The sequence below is a fragment of the Jaculus jaculus genome, chromosome 2 (genome assembly GCF_020740685.1).
Source record: "Jaculus jaculus isolate mJacJac1 chromosome 2, mJacJac1.mat.Y.cur, whole genome shotgun sequence".
In the NCBI taxonomy this organism is placed as follows: Eukaryota; Metazoa; Chordata; class Mammalia; order Rodentia; family Dipodidae; genus Jaculus; species Jaculus jaculus.
In genome coordinates, this window is record NC_059103.1 from 56,501,804 (window position 1) to 56,511,378 (window position 9,575).

A 9,575-nucleotide genomic window follows, 5' to 3' on the forward strand; every position below is an offset into this window, starting at 1 on the left:
AGGATAATGTATGGCCAGGTAAGGCATTGTACGAGGCACTAACCTAGGCTAGTGAATGATGAGTGTGGCCAGTGCCAGAGATCAACTTCTGTGCATACTCAAGGACTAGTTTATAAAATATTGATTGTATTATCTTATAAACTGCTAACACATTCACTACTTAGCCAACAGAGGTGTGTTACTTGGTCCTGCAGCTGAAGTCTGAGATGAGGATGCAGCAGGATTAGTTGCTCCACAGACCTCTCCCTGGGCTTGTAGAGGTGTGGTCTCCCATGTCCTCACAGGGTGACCCTTTGTGTGTCTATGTCCTGATTTCATCTTATAATAATTGACTCAGGGCCACCCCAATCAACTCTGATATGCCCCACCTCCACATACAGAACTTTCTGAGGTCCTGGAAGCTGTGGCTTCAACATAAGAGTTTGGTGGGTGGGGGACATATTCAGCCATGGGGCATTCATTCATTATGTTATAGGCATGGAGGGAGACAGTATTCAGACTAAGTAATAGCCAGAGGACCTGATTCCCAGTAAGAAGCAAGGCCCCAGTGAATCAGAGAGAGGTCCATCCTTCAGCCCTTTGGATGCATAAGGTCAACTTTTTCTGGCTTGCAGGGCTGGCACTGAATGACAGAAAATGTGCTATGGATTTGGCCCCTGGCAGCTAAACTCCTGCTTTGTTCTTGCCTTGAAATCAGGATTCCTTTACCTGTTTATTCCTGAAACGAACACTTACCATGGTCTCTTCATCGCTAACTTGCTGCCAGACATCCCACGATATACAAAATGGCCACATCACTGCACCACAGTGAGCATGTTTCCCTGTAGGCACTGCACAGTGCAGACTGTGGGTCGCCCACAAGGTTTACATGTTCAGTAAATTGCACTAAGATATTCATGTTGGGGCTGGAGAGATGACTTGATAGTTAAGGTGCTTGCCAGCAAAGCCAAAGGACCCAGGTTCAATCTCCAGAACCCATGTAAAGCCAAGTGCACAAGGTAGTTCATGGGTCTGTCTACAGTGGCTAGCGGCCCTGGTGTGCCTTCTCATTCTCTCTCTCAATAAGGAAATAAATAATAAATAAAATATTAAACAAAAGATATTCCTGTTTTAGGAAATCTCTGAAACTCAAAGGCTAGCTAGTCTAGCTGAATTTGTGAGTCTAAGTTCAGAGAGAGACCCTGCCTCAAGGAATAAGCTGGAGAATAATTGCCAAGGACACCAATATCAACTGCTGGCCTCCACATGCACATGCACACATGTCCTGTGCAGGCACACACAAGTGTGCCTGTATATGGACACATGGGTACACCAGATACGTATGCCAAAAATGTAAGATAAAAAGTCAAAAGATATTCTTGTTGAAAGGAGGTATTTTTAAAATGTGTTTATTTGCTTATTAAACTCAGATTGTGTGAATTCTTTAATTTTTGACAGATGATGACTGCCTCACAGGGACTTGTAGACTCAGTCTGTCCAAATCTGCTGATCATAGACCCCTCCTCTGAGAAAGGAACTCATGGGGAGTTGTGGGAAGGTCAGTAACTGGGAAAGATAACGGTGAGATCTGCCTTGTGTTTAGCCACAGTATTAAGAGAGCATTTTGTGATCATTTCAACATACTTTTTCTGTTTGTTGGTTGGTTGGTTTTGGTTTTTTGAGGTAGGGTCTCTCTATAGGCAATGATGACCTGGAATTCACTATGTCGTCTCAGGGTGTCCTCAAATGCACAACAATTTTCCTACCTCTGCCTCCCGAGTGCTGGGATTAAAGGTGTGTACCACCACACCTGGCTTATTTCAACATACTTTCTGTTTCTTTTTATACCTTTCCCTCCAGCTTTAATTCATTCCTTGAACCCTGTCCACCAGGCTTCTGGAAAATCGGTGTGGGTGTTCTTCAGAAGATTACCTCCTTCTTCATGGGGTTGTCCCTGGTCAGATCCCAGAGACTGCCAGTGCCAAATCCAGGACCAGTAAATTTTCATTTTGTCTATGTGTGTACTCATTCTTCATAAACACTCTACATTTCAATTGGAAAGTATGAATTATACACGTTTGTGTATTGTGATGGTGAATCTCCATTGCCAAATTGACAGGATTTAGAAGCACCATGGAAACAAATCTCTGGACATATTTGTGAGACTAGTTTAATTGAGATGTGAAGAGCTCCCTTAAATGTGGGTTGTGTCATTCCATGAGCATGGGCATGAAATTGCATATAAAGGAGGAACCTAGATGAGCACCAGTAGTTATCTCTGAGTGCTTCCTGACTGTGGGTGCAGTGTGACTAGCTACGCATGCTCCTGTTACCATGCATCCCCCAACAATGGGCTGGATATTCTAGAACTGAACACCAAAATAAACCCTTCCTCCCTGAGTTTTGTCAAGCATTTTGTTGGCACAATGAGAAAAGTGGCTAATAGAAGTATTAAAAATTATGACAAGTGTACGTTGGACATAAATGTGTTCAGCCTGTTTTCACCCATGAGAGTGGCCCTACCTTATAACTGGAGTTGTCACATCTCCATATGGAGGAGAGAGATGGAGCATGCATGAATGCAGCAGGTATGTTGGTACTTGTGCACATGCAGGTTTTAGGTGTGTGTGTGTGTGTGTGTGTGTGTGTGTGTGTGTGCATGCGCATATACACAGGTATGTAATGAATGTGGGGTGTGGACCTGGGAGGCTTTGTTACTGAAGACAACCCACAGAGCTTTCTACAGAAGTGGATATAGGGGTTCTACAGATTTTATTTTTAACACTTACCCCATCTCCCACTGCATAGATGCATCAACATTTATTGTATCTGTGACTCATTTCTGCAATGTAATTTTTTTACAAGTTTTGCAGCAGACTGAAAAATATACTGCTTGTTATATTCTACTTATTTGATCACTTGCTCCAGAAGGAAGAATCTTCCAGAGATGGAATTTCTGTACCAAATATTAAAGACATATACAATTTCCCTTTAATTTCTTTTCTTTTACTTATTTATTTATGAGACAAAGAGAAAGAGGCAGATAGAGAGAATGGGCATGCCATGGCTTCTAGCCACTGTAAACAAACTTCAGACCCATATACTACCTTGTGCATTTGACTTTCCATGGGTACTTGGGAATTCAACCTGAGTCCTTAGTTTTGCAGGCAAGTGCCTTAACTGCTGAGCCATCTCTGCAGCCCCTGACAAAGTGGTTTTCATAGGAACTTTACACTAAACCAGGAAACTTGTGTCAAAATCGCACCACTGAATCTTGAGTGGCCTGGGTGTCGACAGGAAGCTGTGAGGGGTCTATGTTCTCAGAGGGCAGGTTAAACAAACACTGTAGCTTATGGAAGTGCCTAAGCAACTTAGTGGCTAAGCAAGTGATAAAGTAGTAGTCCAGAAGGGACCTCAGAACATGTAGAGAAGCTGAACATTGTTTTTCTAAGAAAATAGAATAACATCTCTGGGTAGTACTTTAAAATTATCTTTGAAACACAAGAAATCTAAAATAACAGTTTTATATGCCTTATGTGTGCATATACAGTGCTGCAGAAGACAATGCATAAGACAAGAGTTTTTCACTAGTATTTTTTATTTGTGTTATGACATTCACACATATACTACATTTTTATTTATTTATTTATTTTTATTAATTAGTTTTATACTCAGTGAATACAGTCAATTTGGTACCATTGTTAGGCTCATGCCTGTCCTACCCCCTGCCCTTTGCCCCTCCTTGTTGAGGTATATGGGTCGTGCATTGTGGAGTTAGCCCACAGTTATGGGTAGGAGAAATGTCTCTGCATATCATGATCCAACATGTGGCTCTCACACTCTTTCTGTCCCTCTTCCACAAATTTTCCCTGAGCTAAGTTGGGTTCATTTTTGGTCTGCTTCAGTGATGAGGTGTTGGGGGCCTCTGGGTCTCTGGATATCCAATTTGGTATGAGTTGATTTTTCTCTGTGTTGATCTCCTTCACCCTTGTGCTGTACCCAGTTCACCAATAAAATAGCACCCTTGCTTGTTTCGTCAATTGTTCTTAGTTTCAGCAGGGGCCCTTTTGAGTTATGATGGGGTGGCTCTCTCCTTCAGATATACATCTATCTGAAAAAAAGAAGCAGATTCTCCAACAGAGAGGAAGTTAGCATGAGACAAATGAGATAACTCTTATTTTTAATAGGGAATTTAATAGGTGTAGGCCCTCTTGTAGCCCACGATTGATGGTAGCTTGATAATGGAGAGCAGGCTTATGTTTGGATATGGTTCTGACTTGTTTCCCAGCTCCAGCTACGGGTCCTGTAACACTAAGGGGATCAGTTAGCCAAATCAAGAGCAGTTGGTTTCCCACCATGATTGTGTGCCACTATTGTACTTGTGTGGGCATCACAACAGGTTATTTGCTGCTAAGTAGGTTAGACCATGAGTTGCTTGTACAAATATTGGTCATTTTCCCCCAGTTGCCCATGTAGCACCTGCTGGAACTAGATGTGCTAACTGTCTGGGGACTGACTCTCTTTTCTCTCTCTCTCTATCTCCCCCCCCCCTTCTCTCTAACTCTTTTATATTAGTTATCTTTTTCTTCATTTTCTTAGTAGGCACTGACCTGTAACTCCCAGAACCAGCATGTGGCTATCATCCGCAATGAGCTTTTGATCATAGAGACTTACAAGGTTTCCTAAAAGAAAGACAGATTTCTGTCAGAGTACTTGATGACCCACCAAAGGTTAGTGGTAAGACCCTCCTGCTGAAGACACCTTATGTGGTTAACATGTAAAATGGAATGGCATGGCTGGAAGCTGGAAGAGAGTCAGTCCCCAGACAGTCAGCGTTTCATATACTCCACTTTTTTTAGAAAGCATATATTTCCATTCATCTTTCCAGTTTGCCTGAGACTACAGAACAACCTGCAACCACTTAGAGGCAGTTCCCACCCACTCTGTGGGCAGAGCAGTGGGAACTGCAGACCAGTCATCAGTAGACGGTTCAGCACGTGTCTTCAGTCAGGAACTGCTGGACAGGCACAGGAGGTCCCTGAACACCTTTGGACCAGTCTGCCACCTCAGGCTGAACACCAGTGAACACAGAAGCAGGCCTCGAACATTTGCCCTGAATGTCCTCCTTGGTCACAGCCTGTTACTCCTCAGTATCTTTGGAATCTCTGTAGAAGTAGAGATCATACATGACCCACCAAGGGAGCTCACGGGAAATGTCTCCTCATGTATATACAACTTCCTGGGCCAGTATCCACATCAGACCCAGTGAGCTCCCCTGTTGTTGCAGAGGAGAGTCTGTGTAACACGGATCACTGGTTGAACACTACTGTGAGAAGCTGGTGGTTAGTTCTGGGATCTGTTACTGTGAGACGTGGCTCCCAGAAGGCTGGATCTGGTTAGTGAAGGTCTCAGAAGCCAAGTATCTAGCAATGGTTGTGGGTACCATGGAGGTGACACTGACATCAGCAGGGTTCTCAGTGGCAATAATAGCTCGAGCTACCAGCAGAACTTTTCTCGGGTCCTCTTCAGATTTATTATCTGGACGCCATCATGTTTCCTCTTGTACATGGATTGCTCTATCTGTACATCAAGGTTCGTGCCACCTAAGTGGGTTCCTGCTTCAAAATATCTGAGGACACCCACCTCCTTCATTTGCAGGATGTCAAGGGCTCTGGTCATTGTGTTAGTTTCCCTGTAAGTTAAGATGGTAACAACACCATATGAACCCCTGCCTAGGTAGCATCAAAAGATATATATATATTACGTTTGCTCACATATTCCCCACATTAACTCCTTTCATCCTCCTAGTCTCACTGTACTCCTTTCATCTCTTATTATGACACAGAAGAGAATGACTCCCCATCGCCTTAACTGACATTAGCTCATTAGGGAGGGGAAGGACTTGGGGTCTATTACTCTCCCTATCTATAGCAGAATGTTGACATGTGCAGATCTTCTTCAAGCAACCACATCTTGTGTGAGTTCATGAAAGCAATGTTCTTGACATGTTCAGAGTTCCATGGCACTTCTTCCCATCCTCCAGCTTTTACATGCTTCCCATTCCATCTTCCATGATGCTCCTTGAAGCCTGGAGGGAATGATGAGCTTGTTTATGGTTAAGCACTCATCAGTGCTTGGCCACTTAAGATTCTCTAAATTGATCAACTTCCACTGCAAAACAAGAAGAGAGAGGAAAAAAAAAAAAACAAAGAAAAAGATGAAAGCTTTTCTGAAAATATGATCTATCGATATAAAAATAAATCTTTAGGAAACAGTTTGACAACCCAAACATAAATAATACAGCAATAGTAGGTTCTTCCCTAGGGACTATATTCTCCTCAGCCATGGGCTTTTGACATAGTTTCAGAAGGAGACACGCATTCCTCCTGTGGATCCCACCTTAAATACAATCATGGAGCTATTGGTTACCTCCTTAACTTCCAAGCCACTGTTGCATACAGGGCACATCTTGCCTTGAGGATCATTATTACAGAATGCAAGATTCATTGCTGAGCAGCAATGATGACTTTTTTCTGTCAACAATCTACAAGCTGCCCTCTTGCACTATGAAAGCTAGATAGCAGCTCACCTCTAGCTTGATTTATGTCCCAAACCCATCAGATATGGTGACAAGACAGGTTTTGATAAGATTCTGGATAAGAAAATGTTATGTTCTGCCCTCTCCCAGAGGTGCTACACCAGCTACTTCTCCCTTTACTTGTATATCCAGACATCTACAGAGTAGTATGGAAGGGTTGGCAGAGGTGTGACCTGTACTTGGAGAATCAGCAGGAGTATGACTCTAGAAGTGGCCCATACTAGGGTCAGTAGAAAGCATGCTGGAAGCAGTATGTTCAGTAAGAAGTGGCTAGGATGGAATGTGACCTCTGTCATTTTTCCTTCCCAAGACCATGATGTTAGACCAGCCATGAGGAGAGATTAACTAAAATTTAAAAATATCTTGAAATCCCAAGAAATCTCAAGCAAATACTTTCCTAAACTTTAGGGGTTTGTTTGTCTGCTTCCTGTTGCCAATAACAACATACAATGGATGTGTGAGTTAGAAAGACAGATTTATCTTGGCTCAATGTTGCAAAGGTTCAAGATCAAGAGTGGCATCTAGTGATGGCTTCTTGCTAGGAGGCCCCTGAGGTAATACGGAGCACCACATGGTAAAAGGCATGCAGTGTGTACATGCATGTGTGCTCTCTCTTCATCTTCCCATAACCTCACCAGGATTCAATCATGAATTCCCCTAATGTCCCTACATAATCCTTATCACCCCTGTGAACTCCAGAGAGTAAATTTCAAATTATTTTCATATCTCATACCAGGTATGAAATTTCAGCACATAAAGCTTGGCAGATGATCAAATCAAAGCACAGAAGTGTCATTAAAAATAAGGACAGTCTGGGAAATGCCTCAGCTAAGAGGAGCATGGGAGGACAGGAAGACCCCACGTCACATGGGTTCCAAGATAGGATCCTGGAATACAGCAGGACATTAGGTACAGTAGTTACCAAGGGTTCACCAATGAAGTGCCAAGTGTCCTGTGCTGTGTAAACATCAGAAACTGGATGTGGGATCTATGGGAACTCATTGTTCTCTCTTTATAGATGTACTGTGAATAAGAAACTATCCTAAATGTTAGATGTTTATTCTTAAAGCTGTTTCGTAAGAAAAAGATTTTGCAAATATGAATTACTATACAGTATTTATAGAAATTATAAATCTCTTGTTTTGCTGTGAGGTCATAAATGAAGCAAGACTGGCCTTCCTAAGGCTTATTAGTCAAACACCAGCACAGTTTGATTTTATTCTTAGTTTTTCCTGTCTCCAGAAGCTGACAAGAGGAAAGAGACGAATTAAGGCTCTTGATGATCAGCAGTTTTCTATACATCACTGTGAAATAAACATCAACAAAAAATTAAGGATTATAATTTGGTCTAGATCTACTATGAGAAATGCATTTGAGCAATTTAAATTGACAGCACACATATAGTAATAAAGCTGTTGCTTCTTTTCTAAGTCTAACATGCATCTTATAATCAAACCATAGCTTTTCAAATTCCCAGTGGAGCTGTAAATATTGGCCACCATTTCCTTTCTCAGCCATGTGGACACACCCTTTATCCCAGGCTTCCTCTGTCTTTTCTGGGCTTATAGCCTCCTCTGTGTTCTGGGCTGACCTGCCTCATCATCACATCCTTCAGCGGCTGTTACCCCTAGATGTTATGATCTAGGCTTTCAATCTGTCTGCATAAGGCTAGCCAAGGACCCTTGTAAAGAGAACCTTTCCACAGCTACTTTGAATGATGATTGGCTCTTTTTTTGTGACTCACACATCAAGCCAGGTCAGTCAGCAGAGCAAGAAAGCACTGTCTGTTTCCAGAAGGAAGGCTGAGCAGGACAGGCAGAGGATAGTGTAAAAACAGAGTGGGTGGCATCTTAGCTCCTTTGTGTTGGTCTGTGAAACATCACAGACTAAGCACTTAAAATACAGCAGATATATATTTTCAGAGGCTGGAAGGCCAAGGTGCTAGAGGGCATGACGTCAGGAGACAGCTGCTCTCTGCTTACAAGACAGTGCTTGGTACTTTACTCTCACATGGTTGGAGGCAGAAGGTACCTTAAACATATGGGCCTTTAGGGAGCATCACATATCCAAACTGTAAGGACCCAGATGCATCAGGTTTTAAGTCTCAATGTATAAATTCAGGGGGACGTATTCAGAACGGAGAAGATTCAAATTACTCCCTGACATTTCCCTTGCATGAAGCAAGGGGACTTTCAAACTGTGGGAATGGCCCAGGTGAGGGGCTGCTGTGAATGTCCTTACTGTGGTTTGAATGCCTGTGTTCTTCCAAAAATGCATATTAGTTTTGAACACCCAGTGGGATAGTATTAACAAGAGTAAAATGTTGGGAAATGACTGGGTCATGAATATTTTAGCCTCATGGATGAAGGGAGGATTCTTACAGAAAGGTTGAAAGGTTACACTATTCCCTTTTGTCATTTTTGCCCTTGTACCATTGAGGAAGTGGTGTCAATTCCTCTGAAAGACACAGAAATATACATGGCCCCATGATATAACCCAAGATCATCCCTCACCAGATGCCAATTTTGTGTGTGCCTTGACCTTGGCCTTCCAGCATCTTCATCAGTGTTGTTTATAAATTGTGCTCTAATGTATTGTGTCATAGCACCTGCTAAGGGTAAGACAAACTGTGTTTAGAAAAGTTGACTGCAAGCTCAATGTGATGACAGAACTGATCCCAGGTGGCTCCTGTCTGTTCTGGTATGGCCTGTAGGGAGCAGGCAGGAGAAAGCTCCAAAACCACATCCTCAGGTGGGTTTAATGCAGTTCCTCCAGTTGGCCAGGCAGTGCAACTATGTCTTTATGGTACTGCACTAAGCAGGCATTCATGAAAAGGCAACATCTGAGTCAGAACCTGATAGCATTTTAAGACTCTCTACTATCTACATAAACTCTGGTTCACCAATCTGGTCTTGAATGGAATCCTTTCTTTGGTCTTTCAGTGCCCTCTGTATCTGAAGTCAATAAACAGTTCTTTAGGTCATCCCAGCAAGTGTCA

The 9,575-nt window shown here is 42.6% G+C and overlaps 1 pseudogene; it reads right to left on the reverse strand.

Moving 5' to 3' along the window:
• Positions 1-4,878: 4,878 nt before the first annotated feature.
• LOC123458659 lies at positions 4,879-5,658 on the reverse strand (annotated as a pseudogene).
• Between the last annotated feature and the right edge of the window lie 3,917 nt (positions 5,659-9,575).